At 36.8% G+C, this 14,108-nt stretch overlaps 1 protein-coding gene across 12 annotated transcripts in view; it reads left to right on the forward strand.

Annotated features, from left to right (window-relative positions):
• Positions 1-259: 259 nt before the first annotated feature.
• LOC127655637 (myocyte-specific enhancer factor 2D homolog) overlaps positions 260-14,108 on the forward strand; it is a 108,491-nt gene continuing 94,642 nt past the window's right edge. For all 12 annotated transcript variants that reach the window (XM_052143538.1, XM_052143542.1, XM_052143543.1 and 9 more), the window contains exon 1: positions 260-466. The gene's annotated coding sequence lies outside the window, so the exon portion shown is untranslated. The remainder of the gene's footprint in view (positions 467-14,108) is intronic.

Below are 14,108 nucleotides of genomic sequence, written 5' to 3' on the forward strand. Positions count from 1 at the left end.
GCTTTTTCGCGACATATATATTGAGAGTATTTCAAACGTATAGTCCGACCATATAAAAAAGTAATTTTTACCTTCCAGCTCTAAAACGTAAACAAGGAAAGGAATTTACAGGATTTTTTCCATTAAGATGGGGAGGCGGATGAATACATAAAGCGCTTCAGCGTGATCTCTTCCTACAACCTTAACCCCGCCCACTCATTCTGGTTCCACACTCAAAGCTCATCTCTGATTGGCCACATATCCATCCATCATAGTGCATTGCCAGTCATGGTGGATAGGACACTTTGTACGGGCAAAATAATAACCTCGAATAGGAGTTAAGGATTGCACGTATTATTGCTGACATCTGTACGGCGCCTTTTATTTCCTTGCCTGGTTTGATCTTCATTACACTTGTTTTAAGTGTTTTCGGGCAGTAAGAAACCTGGTGTTTATCGCACAGATGTGGATCTAGTAGCTGCTCCGGGTAAGTCGATCGTCTCATCCAGCTGAAGCTCTGGCAGTGCCGAATGATCCGCCACCTCTCTGAATCAATAATAATAATAATAATAATAACAACAATAAAACCATCTGATTGCCAAAACAATGATTCTTTCGCTTTCACGCGCACGCAGACTCCGTCGCGTGAGTTGTTGTACTGCACCAGAGGGGGGAAAACTCTCGTCTGAAATGGAAGCTGGTGAGATATGGAGGGTCAGACTAGGCTTTTGATAATCAGTTGGGTGGCAAGGGTACAAAGGTAAAAACCCCGCACAGTTACTGACCTTTTGAATAAATACCTACCTTATCCTTAGTGGATTCTAAATCGTGACTTACTGAGATATTCGTCGTTGTTGTTGTGGTGGTGCTTCTTCTGACGGGCTGTCAGATTTAGTCGCTGTGTGAAATGCCAACGTGGTTTTGAAGCCTCGCAAATTTCAGCTCTTTTTGCATTATACTACAAGACAGCTTGTGGTATGTTGTGTTCTGTATAAATACTGTAATTTACTGATGCGAGGGTTTTGGGGGGATAATTGATGTTTGTTGAAATGGACTGAATGTTTCAGCACTGAAGCCGCACACAAATCATGTTTGGTTGACCCTACTCACGGACTCCAAACAAAAGTTTGGTTTAACCTACGCAGTTCTGCGACACCACCTTCTGTCTCTTCTCTCTGTTATGCAATAACAACATGCATTTTGGTGTTTTCCTGCTCTTTAAAATATCTTTAGTTGTACTTCCATTTCTGATTGTTATTATCGTTAAGAATTCAGAGAAATCATGCCATTCCACAATTTGTGAAAGTGTGACCTCAGTGTCTCATACAGATATTTTGGCCAAAAGTTTCTAAAGGCTGAGTTGTCAGTGAAAAGCGACTTTGCACATTGGTGGCTTCATTATTGCAGCTCTCATTATTGGCTGTATCTCATCATGAGCTGAATGTCTAGGGTCATACAGACAGGTAAAGTGCTGTCGTGATTCTCAGCAGGGACACAACTGCTGTAACGTCCTCTCCTGGGGTACCAATAACAGACACTGAGAGAGAAGAGTGCTTTTAGGCATACAAATGTACCACTGATGTTTTAATTCAGCAAATAAATAACAAAAAGTATTATGTAAAACCATAGGTTTTCAAACAGGTCTGGGAACCCCCAGGGGGCCGCAAGGAGGTATGAGGCCCCTTAGAGGACAGGGCAGAATTTTTTTTTCTGAAATCGTTTTGTGTGCCCTCATAATAAGTTTTTCGTTCCCTTGCAATAAATATACCATAGTTTTACTACAGTAACCATATTTTAACCATGATATTTGTAGTGAAACCATAGTGATAATACAGGAAAACAAAAATCATAATTTTGTGGTTATTATGGTTTTACTATACAAATACCATAGTTTAACTATTGTTTTATTTTAGTAATAATGTGGACTGTAATAAGCATAGTTTTTAGCTGGAAATATGTTTTTTCTATAGTAATATTTTAGTAACTATGAAAAGTAAGTAACCATGTTTTTTTGGGGGGGAACTTTGAAAAAAGTAGGCTATACTGTATCCATAAAGACACCATGGTTTTACTATGGATTAACCATTATTAATTTTGTGGCAACAATGGTTTTATTACCATTTATTACCATGTTATTAGAATCATAATAACCACAAAATGTTTGATTTTTATTACCATATTTTTCATTTTCCTCTATTATTACAAGGTTAAATTATAGTTAATATAGTAAAACTATGATCAATTTGTTACGAGGGAAGTGTGCGCATAACTATTTTCAGAAAATAATATCCTGTCCTTACCTCTAAGGGACTCCATAAGGAGGTGCAAGGGGGTACATGAAATGTGTCAAAGATTTAAACATTTAAGAAACTTGAAATTTTTACAGTTTCATTCTGTTTTCTAAGGACTAAAAATAGATTTCAATAGAATTGAAAATGTTTTTCTTCATGTTTATAGCCTACATCTAACAGTATTCTTAATATTGGATAGAAACAAGACATGTGGTCAACTTTATTCAAAATATATATTTTTTTCTGATACATTTTTTTTTATCATTTATTTTGGCTTTAATACAATGACAATATAATTCAAGTTATTCAATTATTATAATTTTTTGAAAGGTGCAGTATGGAAGATTCAGAAGCCCTTGTTATTAATGATACCTGTGGCCATTAAGTGAACTGCAGCCAGCTTCCTGTTGCTTGTGCTCATCTCCAATTGCGAGCATCGACCAAAACAATGACAAGTAACATACAAAGAGACTGAATGTGATTCACCAACATCATGCTAACAAATGAGGTAGCATAATTCAAATTACACAGTTATGATTATTATTTTAAAGTTACGAAGCACGGTAGCTTGCAATTCGTCAACATTAGCAGGCAAGATCAAGTTAGCTAAAATTACACAGATCAATCCTTATGGCACTATATCTCACATGCTTTGCAGTCATTTAAGCTTACCTGTCCAATAAGAAGAACGGCAGTTCAGGGTCTGTTTTGATCAAATGAGAATCAAATGCCCTACCGATGTTCACTATAGTTTTCGTTCGACCATGATTACATTCCCGCTTAGCCAGATGGGATTCAGTAGATATTGATTTAAATTTTTATGGGCTTACTCAGAGTTTGTGTAGGAGTCGGTGTTGTGCTGGGAGCCAGACGTTTGCTGGATTCCATCTCAAAGATAACGTTACCTAGTGTTGCAGTTTGTTGTAGCTATTGAATAGCGGAAGAGAAGCTACTGTCTGAGGCAAGGCTCTCAGGAGTGCGCATAAACGTCACATCCTTTGGATTTTCCCGGCAAAACCGACCCGCTCCCTTCAAATGAAAATCATTCTACAGGCTTTAATAGACAACCTAGGAAGTTCGGGAATGGCAAATCTTTTTATGTTGCGTTACAAGGCGTTCACACATTGGCAAAAAAATAAAGGTGAATATTACATGAAAAATTGTACATATTGCACCTTTAAACAACATCATATGTCTTTATAATATCATAATTTTTCACACAGTATAAACGGGTCTTTACGCATGAAAATATATGACTGCCTTTGAATTTTTTGGAGAGTGGTCCCTAGCAAGGGGATCGTCATAATGAACACTAAATGTCGTTCCAAACCCATATGACTTTCTTTCTTATGCAGAACACAAAAGATATATACTGGTTTGTATTTTTTAGCAAAATGGCAGTTGATATTGACTCACTTTGAAGCTTAAAATACCCAAAAGTATCAAACTGTAAATGAAAATATTGATGTATGTTGCATGTTCACAAGAAGGCATGAGATAAGCTTGTTCAAATATATTGGGTAGTTCTCTCATATGTTCATATTTTCTCTAAAAGCATTTAAATTTCAGGCTGTTTCTTGACAAAGCCAATCATATGCCTTAAAAAGATTTGGAATATGACACAGGAGTCACGTGGGCTACTTTTATGATACTTTTGATAAATTAGTCGCTATCAACTGCCATTGTATTGAAAAGACAAACCAGTATATTAATTTAAACATCTTTTTTGTTTTGTATAAGAAAGTAATTTAAAGGGGTTTGGAACAACATCAGAGTTAGTAAAATATGTAATATATATATATATATATATATATATATATATATATATTTTTATATTTTTTTATCCATTTCCACTCAAAGTCTGTGACATTTGGCCTCTCCCAAGCTGTAACTGCAAGCATTTAAAATAAATGTTAATGCTCACTGTGGACTTTACCTATTCAGCTGGAAACCCAAATTAATATTTCTTCAAAAACACTGTACTGGAGAGAATGGTTGTAATGTGCTCTTTAAGGTGAGAGAACCACTTTTCACCACCTGATTACATCATTATGTTAATAAAGTCAGAATTATTGTAGTCAGAACATATTGTAGCACATATAGCGGGCGTACTATGCTGTTTTCATTGTGAGACTCTTTGTTAGGTGACAGACACAGACCCACAACTATTGGAAAAACATTTTCTGCAATCAATAATAATTTTGTCCTTGATCAGCGGCATCTGATATTGGCTAACATCTGATTGAAAACAAATCCACTTTAAGGTCATAGTGCTGCTGATTAAATTAAGTATCATAGAGGGAAAAAAGCCCCTCCCTGCCCTTTCCTGTTCAAAATGGCCTCAGTGTCCTTGACTAACTAACTAAACTGGCTGTTTAGTTAGTGGAGTAGGCACAGTAATGTGATAAAGCCTTCAGCAAGAGCAAAGACCAGCTTCTCTGTGTTAATCTCTCCTCCAACAAGATCTTAATTGAGCCATTATCTGCTGATCAAGGGGTTAAACATCAATTAATGTAATGAGCAGTATGAAAAGAGACCTCTGAAGATAAGGGCAACCCTTTTCCACCAGAGGCAAGACAAGTTCAGGATGGTTTTATGGGTTTTTGACAAGCAATCATAGTTGTGCATTAAAAAAGGGGTTTGACATGTTAGCTGGCATGTTCAAGTTTTTCAAATGATGCTATAATATCAGAGGCTTTAGAAGGCTTCCACTTCCTTCCATTTTATTTGACAAAAGACATGGTAACTTAAATAAACTCATTAACATTAGTGATGCACCGATATCACTTTTTCTTTCCCGATTCAGATACCTGAACTCTCCCCCAGATATATCCCCCAGATCAAGAGCATTATACCTGAGTAATGCATTAAGCATTTTATAATGTAATAATAATTATTATATTATTAATGAAGGTAATTATAAAGTGTTATCAGATAAGACATTTTCTTTCTTTTTTTTTTTTTTAGGATGAAAGCATACTCATAAACTGAAATATCCCTTCATGAGCTTAGGACACAGTTAAATTCATTAGTTTTATCAGACACCATTCCCATCTCCATCTGTCACAGACTGCATGAATTTTCCAAATTTCCCCTAAAGGCACAAGATCCCTGAACTGGTTTTTGCTGTCCAAACAAAGTCTAAAGCACTGGGTGGTTACTTCAATGTTGAAGCACTGGTGTACTGGAGGAGAGAGTGGCTGTACTTGCCCCTTAAAAGACCAACATTCACATTTACACATTGCTTTAAAATTATTTTTTTCTTTATTTATTATTCTGTGAGCGGATTGCACTTGATCACATTAAAAGCCATGTGTAAATACACCCAACAGGCAGAACCGTGATCGGATCACTGAAACCACATTCAGATAGTCAGGGATGGATTCTGACCATATTGAAAGATGGTGTTAATGCAATTGGATTTCCAGATACAACTAAATAAGTAATTAATTATGTGATGAGGTTATGCTTCAGTCATTCGTTGTTAAAGCAATGTGTTGCAGCTTCTTGATTTCTTTCTGTTTATTCTGCCATTGCAATGTAAAGAACACAATAGACACTGCCGTCTTGCAATCTTGTCACCCAAACAATGAACAATATTCTATAAACTATTCCCTTGGAACACACGTAAAATATATTTTTTTTGTCTTCTCAAAACCCCACTTGCTCATGTCTCTCTCCAGTTTTCTGATCACTGCTCTTACGACACTCAAGTGAAACCAGGCATCACTCATGTTTTTCAGATTCATTTTAGCACTTAGACCCAAGATGAATATCATTACATCAATACAGCATCTAAATTATCCATCAATGTTTTTAAAATTTGCTAAATTACATTATATTTTTAGTTACCACCTCTTATGTAATGTGTATTGTAAGTAGCGTTTTCCATTTTGTGCGGGTAACTTAAATCGGATCTCTATCTAGCTAAAGAATATCCAGATACTATCTGAATACGAAACGCATGTTAATGCCAGGTGTAAGTGGGGCCATACGCTCAAATATGGTGATACTGTGAATAAGGTTGATTATAGATGTAGGATATACAGAGTATGAATAATTGGTCCTCGTTTTTATTTAATGTGAACATCTTTTAATAATTTTATTAAGCAAGACACTAAATGCACTGTTGGATAAATTATGAAATTGCTGCCTTGATGCTGGTGAACACTTGAATACTTTATTAATGGATGCAGGCAGCTTACAGTGCAGCCAGACATCTGTCATGATTGGACTTATTTTTTTGCAGTCCCAGTGATACTGTTTTCCAAATCATATGTTAGACATATTTGATGGAGTTTAAAATATATAATTATGTCATCAGTAGTACTGAATATCTTAAAAAATCCCCTCAAGTTAAAATGATGTGTGTTGACCTTATTCTGGGTATGCACTTAAAAGATATAAACAGTATGCACTGTTTATTTTTAGTATGGGATTAATCTATTGGAAGGACTATGTAAGAATTTCTCTTCAAATATGGTGAATGGCTGCTTCTTTCGTGTCTGTCTGTGTGGATATTTTGATTATTTTTAGCTTGTATGATGATGGTGCTTATTCATTGATTTTATCCAGATTATGGGTTACCCCTGTATTTCCCCTTGAATATAAGTGTTAGTGGATAAAATATCCAATTGCATAAAACCCACCATGTGTGTATGTGGGATCAGAGGTTAGCACAGCCAAGTCCTACATAAGTTAAATGTGGTTCTGATATCCACATACTGTACATGAATGGTATGTGCAAGTTACAGGATGCAAATAAATGTAGCACTTTTCCTAACCAGGCATGCAAGCAATAATCTCTTTCATGGAAATCTGGGTTTTTGTCCTAACCAGCCATGATTGCTAGGGTAGGGAACCAAGAACTGGTTCTTTTTCACAATTAGTTCCATATTTAAAAAAATATCGGAACCAAATGATATTCATGATTTATTTTAATGGTTCTCAAACGAGTATTCTTCCACATTCCGTGAATGGAACACTGTACTAAAATACTTTTTATATTTTTAAATTAAACTACTTCAAAGAGTTCTCCATGTGCAGCAATGACAGTTTTGCAGATCATTGGCATTCTAGCTGTCAGTTTGTCCAGATACTAAGGTGACATTTCTGTAGTGTACTCCTTTGTATGAAATCTTCAGTTTTTTGGCAATTTCAAGCATTATATAGCCATTATTCCTCAAAACAATGATTGACTGTCGAGTTTCTAGAGAAAGCTGTTTCTTTTTTACTTAATATTGACCTTAAGACATGCCACCCTATTGCATACTGTGGCAACTCAAAAACAAACTCAAAGACAATGTTAAGCTTCATTTAATAATTTTTACTGCATTGATATTTAGCGGTGCTGCAAAGTCACCTACATCATGAAACACAGCACAATGTGGCCCGATTCCCGACAAATGTTGCCGAAACTGCTGAAGCCAGTAGGTCGTAAATCCAGGGAGAATGGCATGACTTATTTCCAAATATGTCTTATACAAAAGTAATTTGAGACGAAGGAACGATGATCGGAATTAAGACCCTAATTGTTAAATTAAATTCCTTATGATTCCCATCCATAGTGATTGTAACACTTTGGTGTCTGTTTGTTTAGCATAGTCACAGTGAAATCTTACTGTCCAAAATCCTGATACACACACATCATAAAATAAGTTCTGATTGGCTGTGATAGCCTAGCTTCTAACAGCATTTTCTCTTTCAGGGTGAACAGGCTTGTACTTGTGTAAAGATCTCAAATCCTGTATAATTTTGTATCTTTTGTTTATCAATAAATGGATGTTCTTAAAAAGTAACAGTCCAGAGCAGTTTTGTATTTTTTCTGAACTTTATTGCATTAAGTCTATAGATACGTCTCTAGCTACTTTTAGAACTTGGCAGTTTGATAGTGCAGATAATGTTTGCTTTTGTATGACATATTGCTTATGTTGTGTTTTGGATGAAAGCGTCTGGTAAATGACTGAATGAAAATGTAACCAGTATTTTTCAGTCACCTGTCTTTTAGTTTCAATTTACATATGTGTTGTAGTAGGCAGATTACCCATCAGCTCTCTGCCAGTGTCAAGGTTTGTGTGGATGCGTTTTCATAAGAACAAAGCAGAGAACTCACTGCCATCCTGTCAGTTTCACAGAGTGTAACCTACGCAAATATTTCCCTTGGGAACACATTTGCGGCAACCTTGTACCTGATTCTGCGAGGTGGTGAAGAAGTCAAAGGAGAATAAAATCCTGATGATTTGAATCCCACATTCATATAAAGACAGAAATAACAGGAACTACTCATCTACTTCCAATTAGTATGCTTTCTAATGATGTACGACCTAACAAGCTCTACCTCACGTTCAGGGTTATTCATGCTAAAAATGCTTAACACGCACTGTAAACTGAAATGTTCAAAATAATGAATTGTTTTGAGTAGTGAAAAATGTAATCACACAAATTAGTAAAAAAAATAAAAATAATAATTTTATGAGAGCAACTCTATTTTACGAAACTGACACATTTTAAGTAACCTGAATTGTTTTATTGTTTTGAGTCTCTTTAAATTTACAGAAACTTATATTTAACTGCAACTATTTCCCAGCATGCTTTGGATGGCACTGGACAGGGAGAGTAAATGTTAAAATAAAGTGTTATATAATGTATCTTTGTCCAAGATGAATATCAAGGGGGATACTTGTTAATGTTTAATGTTTTGTTGAGTTATTTAGAAGAGATGCTGTGGGGGGCCTGGGTAGCTAAGCGAGTATTAACGCTGACTACCACACCTGAAGTCGTGAGTCGTGGGCATGCTGAGTGACTCCAGCCAGGTCTCCTAAGCAACAAAATTGGCCCGGTTACTAGGGAGGGTAGATTCAGATGGTATAATCTCTTCGTAGTCACGATTAGGGGTTCTCGCTCTCAGTGGGGTGTGTGGTAAATTGTGTGTGGATCGAGGAGAGTAGCATTAGCCTCCCATGCTGTGAGTCTCTGCAGTGTCATGCACAAAGAGCCACGTGATAAGATGCACGGATTGACTGTATCAGAAACGGAGGCAACTGAGACTTGTCCTCCACTACCCAGATTGAGGTGAGTAACCGCACCACCACGAGGACCTACTAAGTAGTGGGAATTGGGCATTCCAAATTGGGAGAAAAGGGGATAAAATAAAAATAAATAAAAGAAGAGTTGCTGTTATGATAAAGTTTTGGGGGGTTACCATATTGATGAATGGTGGAGCTTGAGCTTCGGTCGAGGACAGATACAATTAAAGATAGTTCTGCATTGCTTTACTCTTTGTATTTGCTATGCTAATCAAAGTATTGTGTGCTTTTAGAATCTTTTAGTCACTGTGTTATTTATGGTAGTTCTAGCTAGGACTAGCTAGGTAGATTCCCTTTAATTGAAGTATTCAAGTTTCAAATACATGGTAATTTTAATTTCAGTTCAGTTATATTTAAAGTGCCATCAAATGAGTTAGTTCACGCAATATTTCTAGTTAATAACAAATAAGTAAGTTCTATTAACTTAAACTTGGGAGTTTATTAACTTTAATTTGATGTAATACATTTATTTAAGTTCTGCTAACTTGTATCACTTGCCATTATATCAAACACAGCTGAAAGCTATTTGGTTAATTAAATTAAGCTTAACATTGTCTTTGAGTTTGTTTTTGAGTTGCCACAGTATGCAATAGACTGGCATGTCTTAAGGTCAATATTAGGTAAAAAAAGAAACAGCTTTCTCTAGAAACTCGACAGTCAATCATTGTTTTGAGGAATGATGGCTATACAATGCTTGAAATTGCCAAAAAAATTGAAGATTTCGTACAAATGTGTACACTACAGAAATGTCACCTGAATATCTGGACAAACTGACAGCTAGAATGTCAAGGATCTGCAAAGTTGTCATTGCTGCACATGGAGGATGTTTTGATGAGAACTCTTTGAAGTAGTTTAAGTTAAAACATTTTAAAATTGTAATAGTAATTTTTCACTTTATTAATGTCCTGACTATACATTGTGATCTGTTGAATGCCACTTTGGTGAATAAAAATACCAATTTCTTTCCATAAGAGCAAAATCTGTAGGCCTACATTATTCCAAAATTCTGGCCTCCAGTATATGTCTTTATCACCTTGATCATTTAAAATCTAGTCACCATCTAAGGACAGGATCTGTATTACAGCAATGGTGTAACTTGTATTGCAAAATCCTTTGAAGGTCTTTCAAGTAACAACAAAAATCACAGATGCTTATTGAGGTTACTGAACCATCCAGTCAAGTCAATCACATCATGTTAGGTTGTGTTTGTTACTTTTACCCTAAACAGACTGCACAATGGCACAGCCCTGTGTTGGAGAATGGCTGGTCTAAAGGGGTTACAGTGGCATGAGAGCAAGGGTTGGTCATCAGTCCCACACGGCTGATACAGCAAGTGTTGAAGCCAAGTGCTGAAACCATACACCCCTGCATCTCTCACTCGCTCCTGTTCTGCCTTTCTTACTTCAGCCTTTTGTTCTGATTTCTTGCCAAAGCTCTTTCTTTTTTTAACTGCACATGTAGTTCTGTTCTTCTTTATTCTGCTATACTTGCTTCTCTCTGTCTCGCTCTCATGGGGCACCACAGTTATATGGCACTACAGCTGTGGTTCTTGTCTAAGGCCATCTGCACACATTGTCCCATTCGCTCTTTAATCTCAGTATGGTAGATCTCCGCCATGTTTTAATGGAAGATTGCTGGCTGGCCTCTTCTCATCACAGGAGTTGCTCATCAGTATGGAGATCTGGGAAAAATGCCAGAAAGGGAGGAGGAACAACACAGCGAAAAAATTCCTTCTTTCTCCTTCATATGTGACACAATTTGTGTGAGTGCTTGTAAGTGTTTACTCGTGTGATAGTGCATGCTTCTCTCAAATGGAGCTCTGAAAGCAATTGTGCACAAATAACAACAAAAACTGGTCAGCCAATCAGATTCCTGCACAGGATATTTATGTATAGAGGTGTAAAGAATTATGTCATGGTAATGTTAAGTTTTGTTTTGTAGATTGAAAGGGATAGTTCCCCCAAAAAGGGAAATTCTGTCATCATTTACTCATTTATTTGTTCCAAACACAAAAGATGATTTTGGGTAGAATATTAGCCTCAGTCACCATTCAATTTCAGTGAACCTTTTTGTTTCATAAAATGAAAGTGAAAGGTGACTGAGGCTAATATTCGACCAAAGTTGTTTTTTTAAACAAAATTCAAATTTTTGGATGAACTATCCCTTTAATCAATTAATTGACAAGCTGTTTTCCTCAGCCCTCTCCTTCAGTTGTCCCATACAGACGTACATGTGGATGTTTATGCATCTTTTCTGTTAGCTGTATTCAGCTGGATTTTACGAATCTTAACCACTACGTGTTTCCTCTGGGGATTAAAGCCAATGTTTATATTATTCAAATGTTACATAAGCACTCCTACAGTCCATCTTGAGGACCGCGGGCAGCACTTTCCTTTATTTTTATTCTTCTGTTTTCTTCTTCTCTAATGTTATCTTTCAAGTGCCAAACCCAAATGTGTTTTTGAGGGTTGTAAAAGAGCTGTGTGACTATCTCGTGATGTTCATTTATTGTCTGATTTGAGTTGTTCTGTTTGACTTTAGTTTTTTGACAGTTTGACTTAAAGGTGCTATGTAATATTTGTACTGTACTAAATCATAAAATGATCATAATATGTCATTAGAGAATTAGGAAACATGCTAAGCTGAAATACTGGCTTCTCCGATAACAATGCTACAGCCAGTATATTCTACTTTGAAGATTCCATTCTGGGCTGGAATTTCTGTTTATGTTTTGGCCTGTGTGATCCTGCCCACTGCCCACTCAACAATGGTATTGCCAGATTTGAACAGGTTTGCAAGCAAGCGTGCTGCAGCCATGGAAGACAGCAAACGAACTGGATCAGAGATAACAGATTCCACCCGACCTAAAATGACCAGAGGCATAGTAAAACAAGGATAAATATTGGAGATGCCTTTGGAAGATGGAGTCATCTTAAAGCCCAGAAATCCTTTAAAACGGATGCTGAGTTGGCTAATTTGCATGTCAAAAATCTGGCAACCCAAATGAGCTTCGAGTCTGGGGTGGGGCATACAACTCTCCAATATTTTGAATTTGGACTGCAGTACCCATTTCAAACACTTGCTGTCAATCTTACATATAGCACCTCTAATTCGAGCCATGGCCTGGCAGTAAGTGCACATGCTCTGATGCATTGAGAGTGTGCTCATGCAAGTGACTCAAGTTTGATCAACCATTTCCCGATTCCCCTTCCTGTCCTTTTTTTTCTATACCAAGATAGTTTTTTCTACTATCAATAAAATTGACAAAACTGGAAGGGCATTTTGATCATTTTGTTTACTTGAGTTCTCAACAGATACATAATCCATGGGGTACAAATATCTGACATATTTACATTTAAGTGTTAATTTTGGCCATATAATTTTCACTTGATTTCGATCAGGGAAAAAAAAAAAAATCCTGCAAGTATTGCAGTGACCATTACTATCACTTCCGAGCTCCAGAGTACTCCACCTTTTTTACCTCTATATTCTTGCTTAATCAATTGCAGGGACCAAACCAGATTTATGAAACAATCAGAACATTTGGCTTACTGCACACTGAACAGAAACATTTGCTGAGGTTATCAAAGATGCTGGCAGAACACGGAGACGCGCTGCACTGAGGAAAAAGAAAGAAAAAGTGAGGCAAACAGGGGCCTCAAATCAGAAATAAACCTGTGGCGGAGGAAGGGTTTATCACAGTTCCTGTGTGCTACTAACAGGTGTGCCAGTGTGCATTGCTGTGTGTTAAAGCTTAGCTTTAGGATGAGAAAAAGGCTGTGTACATGGGGGCTGGGGGATGTGTAGGGTTAAAGAGGTTGTGCCCTTCCCACCTGTAGCCTGTCAGCTGTTGCCTGTTGAAACGTCAGCTGTTTCTGAGAAGTGTGTGTGTGTGAGTGTTCCAAGTGTTCAGTAGGATGGCAAGAGGAGCTGAGCAAATTAACATACCTTTTGAGAATTTGTTTATTTAACACCCAAGCCCCATCTTTCCTCACCCTATGCCGCAACAGTTGCTTGGGCGTCCTGAAACCCGCCAGACAATCTAAAACATTGCAAAGACAAGACATGACCTCTTACAGACAGCTGATGATTCTTTGTCTTGCACAGTTATGGCTCTGATGTTAAGAGCTTGTTTCCTTGGCTGGTTTAGACTATGATCATGCTAGCACATGAAAACTGGAATATCAGCTCCCAGATGGAGAATTACAATTCCTTTTGATTGGGAACTGAAGCAGAGTTTCACATTTACAAAAGTCCTAAAGACCCAGGCCTAAATGAAAACTGCTCTGTCATTAGTAGTTTTTCTTTTGCATTGCCTAATGTTCTTTTATAGCAGGGGTGGGGAACGTTAGGCCTCAGGACCGTGTAAGGCACGTGAGACCATTTCTTCTTGCCCACGAGGCCATTTGAGAAATAATTTGTAAAGCAAAAAAATGGCCTTGATTCAATTAACCTGAAAAAAGAATTCCTTTCAAATAATGTTTAAAAATAATTTTAAATGATAACAACACAAAATATTGTATAATAGACAGACCTTTTAGTGTTTTTGGTGTGTGAGCACGTAATGTGTACATTCATTTCAATCCACAATCAGAAATTGCAAGCAATTGTATGGCCCGCAAATAATTTTACACTAATAATAATAACACTCAAATGGCCTTTAATGGAAAAAAGGTTTCCCACCCCTGTTTTATAGGATAACCAGTGACCTAGAATTAAAAGATTGCTCATGCTTGACTTTAACACTGTACCA

Source organism: Xyrauchen texanus, chromosome 15 (assembly GCF_025860055.1).
Source record: "Xyrauchen texanus isolate HMW12.3.18 chromosome 15, RBS_HiC_50CHRs, whole genome shotgun sequence".
NCBI lineage: Eukaryota > Metazoa > Chordata > Actinopteri > Cypriniformes > Catostomidae > Xyrauchen > Xyrauchen texanus.